The sequence below is a fragment of the Coenobita brevimanus genome, chromosome 72 (genome assembly GCF_032717465.1).
Source record: "Coenobita brevimanus isolate Jiangsu-jjx chromosome 72, ASM3271746v2, whole genome shotgun sequence".
NCBI lineage: Eukaryota > Metazoa > Arthropoda > Malacostraca > Decapoda > Coenobitidae > Coenobita > Coenobita brevimanus.
Genome location: NC_137025.1, coordinates 1,868,315 through 1,872,915, shown reverse-complemented (window position 1 = coordinate 1,872,915; position 4,601 = coordinate 1,868,315).

Genomic DNA, 4,601 nt, shown 5'->3' with positions numbered 1-4,601 from the left:
CTAATGGTTGTCATTTTTACAAATTTGAGCCTCTTCCTTTACTGCCCAGGTCTTATTACCATACAGCATTGCACTCCTAACCCTTGCTGCATACATGGATTCAATGGCATGGAGAGAGAGCCCTCTCAGTGTTAGTAGAGGCAACAGCTCCCTGAACTTACTCCAACCACACTCAACCCAAACCACACCTCTAGCATAAAACATCCTTCAAACAATATACACCGAGACTCTCCAGCAAGACTAATCCTTTTACACCTGTCAGTCTCTACATGCTTTACCAGACACTGCATTACTTCACAGCATACCTTTAACACCCACCTACCATCAACCCTGCAAAGATGGATTTACTTCCCACATTCCTGTGGCAAACTGTACATAGCCACAGCCCCTCTGCTTTGATAGTATCATCACCAGCCCAAATATGATCACTTTTGTTTTACTTGCATTTACTCTCAAACCCTTGTTCCCCATTCCATCTCTTCCTAAATTTTTCCTCCACCTCCTTTTCATTCTTTGTAATCAACACAAAGTCATCAACATACATTATCTAAGTTCATCTCCCATGGGAGTTTCTGAAGTCATATGAGAGCTTCAAGCACCATGACAGTACAGGACATGACTCCTGATGCATGCCAAAATTTATAGAAACTTATCACTATAATCTCCATTCACTCTCACCTGGGTGTGAGCACCCATATACTGTACATAATAGCACCCTAACCAGCCACTACTTGATCCCAAGCTTTCTCATTGCCCACTTCACCACCTCCCAAGGGACTGTTAAAGGTCTTCTCTATATCAACAAAGAACAGCTCATTTTTCTTTCTTTTATATTTTTTTTCTGAAGCTGTCACACAAATATGGCATCAGTGGTCCCTTTGCTTGGCATAAACCCAAACTGCATCTCATCAATATTAATTCTCCCTTATCATACCATCTAGGACTCTCTGTTACCTTCATTATGTGGTCCAAAAATGTTATGTCTCTTTAATCTCTCTCCAGGGCATCAGCCCCTTATACACATTTACAGTTACATTTCAGCCAGTCACCTGAGACAACAATTATATAACCGAATATACCAGATCATTAACACACCTGTATCTCCTGAGGACCTCAACATTTTGTCAGTCAACCCAGCCACAGTCACTGCCTTCCCAACAGCATCCTGCCTTTTGCCCTACTCACAGTAGTACCTGTAGCATCAATCAAAGGCCACGGGTCACTCTGGATCAGCTGACTCCAAGCCTTCTCTGTCCCAAACTCTTCATTCACCAGATGGTTGGAATGCTCTCAGCACCTTATTCTAAATGTCTACCACTACCTTTCCTTCGTTACATTGGAAACTCTTGGCCCCACATTCTAGGTGACAAAGAAAGCTTTGTACCACCTCGTCCTTTACACAATATTTAGGACATCTTAATATTCTCTTGTACAGTATTTTATGCTGCTTACACTATTTCAGTATCAGCAGCTTGTATTAGTAGCAGACAATGGGATATTTGCTTGAAATGTACAAATTATTTGTCAACAAAATGTTACAAAATCTCCAAAGCTACTCAGAACATAACCCGTGAAGTCTGCCCAAATGTCTATCTATCTATCTATTGCCAGACGCCTCAATCCCGTTTGGGGTGGCCACAAACAAATCGCCTCCAAGTCGCCCTGTCCCCCGCCATTTCACTACCCTGCTCCCAACTCACACCCCCCTCTCTCATATACCTCTCCACCCCATCCCTCCATCTCATCCTCGGTCTCCCCCTCCCTCTTCCACCCTCCACCTCACTCACATACACTCTCTTCGTCAGTCTTTCACCCTCCATCCTCTCCACATGGCCAAACCACCTCAGTGTGTTCCTCACAACGCTTCCTATCACATCCACATCAACACCACAACGCTCCTTTATATCCTCATTCGTCAGCCTGTCTCTCCACGTGACTCCACAAGCTCCTCTTAAATAACTCATTTCCACTGCTCTCACTCTTGACTTGTGTCCTTCCAACAACGTCCAAGCTTCACTTCCGTACGTTAGAGTTGGTATCACAATACTGTCATGTAGTAACTTTTTTACTTCCATGCTCACTTCCCTGTTTCTTATCACTGCTTTCAAGGAACCAGCAACCTTTCTTCCCTGCTGTACCCTTTCAAGCACTTCACCCTCCAAACCTCCATCCTTACTCATCACACTACCCAAATACTTAAACGTACTCACATTTTCCAATTCCTCACCATCCAACCTCGCTATACATTCACTGACTTCACCTCTCTCAAAGACCATCACTTTACTCTTCCCTACATTCACCTTTAGGTTCCATTTCTTACACACTCTCTCAAACTCATCCACCAAGCCTTGCAGCTCCCCTTCATCTTCACTCAACAACACAGTATCATCTGCAAACAACAGTACAGGGAGTTTCCAAACACTATCCTCTCTCACCAGGGCCACTCCAACATCCACTACCCTACCTTGTACCTCTTTTATTACCCCATCCATGTACAGATTGAACAACCATGGAGACATGACACATCCCTGTTTCAAACCAACTTTCAAAGAGAAAAATTCACTTAGTTCACCATCCACACGCACTGCAGCCTTAGCACCATCATATACTCTTCACAGCATTCAACAACTTCCCATCTACTCCATATATTCTTAACACTTTCCACAATCCTTGTCTATCCACCCTGTCATATGCTTTCTCCAAATCCATGAAAGCCGCATACAACTTCTTTCCCTTCTCTAGAAACTTTTCCACTAAAGATCTAAGAATGAATATCTGATCTACACAACCTCTTCCCTTCCTAAAGCCTCCCTGTTCTTCTCCAACTATATTCTCTGTTCTTTCTCTAACTTTGTCTATAAGTATCCTACCATACACTTTTCCTATTATACTAAGAAGACAAATGCCCCTATGATTACCACACACTTCTTTTTCCCCTTTTCCTTTGTACAAGGGAATAATTATACCTGACTTCCAATCCTCCGGGACTCTACCTTCCTCCCAGGCCAATCTGCACATCTTCCACATCCATTCTACTACTATCTCTCCCCCATGCTTCAGCATCTCACCACACACTCCATCAATTCCTGGGGCTTTCCCCGATTTAACTTTCTTCATTGCTTCCACAACCTCTATCCTACTGATTTCTACCTGTCTTCTCACCTCCCTCCTTCTCCCAGCCATTCCCCAGCCACTTATACTCGCATTACTTCCATCCTCTACGTTCAACAATTCCTTAAAGTGTTCTCTCCATCTGCTCACTTTTTCTCCCTTCTCCACTAGTAATCTACCATGTTTATCTTTCACTCCCCTGCTAACTTCACTTCCACCCTGTCTTACTCTTTTCACTTCTCTCCAGAACATTTTCTTACAGTCCCTCCACTTTACACTCAAATTCCTTCCAAATTCCTGATCCACTCTCTTCTTACTCTCTCTTACTAATCTTTTCACCTCTCTCTTCCTTTCCACATATAACTCTCTCTTCTGCCTCTCAACTTCTTCCACGCCCCTATTTCTCATCCATTCATTGTATGCTTTCTTCTTTTGTGCCACAGCCTGTTTCACCTCTTCAGTCCACCACGCTGTTCCTTGCACCCCCCTCCGTCCAAATGTATTCATCACAATAGTTTGCATAAATGCAAAGTATGTTAATACAGCAATCTGTTCTTACTTCTAAGAAAGAAAAAAAAATGTATAAAATCTTAATTATATTTGAAGTACTAAAAATAATAAAATACACAAAATCAGTAAGTTTTTTTCTTGTTTTTATTTCATTAGGTTAAAGTCTTTGGAATGGACAAATGGCTGAACTCTCCATTTTCACTTGCATGAAAGGGAACAAAATTTAAAAAGGATAGGCAAGGCGAAGAGACTTGTTGCTTTGCGAAAAAATTTAAAATGAAAAAATAAGTCCTTTCCATTAATAATATACCCCGGACGAGAGGGAATTCAGAATCCTAAATTACATATATACAGACACTTGTATTTTTTTACTTTTGTAGTTTAGTTTTGTACATGTCTTTCATGGTAATGATATGTTGTCACCACAGCTTGCAAGGTTCACCAAAATAATCAAACTGAACCCTAGCATGCAAGAATACTGTTGCTGTGAACCCCCCACTCACATTTCATGCATGTTGTAACAGGACTTGCTGTTGTAACAGGGCTAGTCAGTCAAGCAGCAAAACTTCAGTAAATTACCATATTAGACAGCAGTTATTAAGTTGGCTGGTCTATGCCCTAACACATTTTTATAATACTTTGCATTAAGGATAAAAACCTACTACTGCTTTTAAAACAAATAAAACTTCTGATTACGACATTCCTCTATACCGTTAGTTTTACAAAAGACACCCAATAGGGGGCTAAAAACAAATACCGCACTAGTCCAAGGCTCGCCTGTACATGCAATCGTCCTGATCATTTGGGGGGGAAGGGAGGGGGGCAAGAGAATCTGCCTGCCAGATCAAGTTTATCCGGCTAGCAAACTGGCAAGTAATCTTTAACTCATTACACACTACTTCACATCTTACCTCCTCCCAAGGGAAAACACCTCTCACTACATCCAGAACGCTCACAAGTCATAACTTAAAAACCCTGTC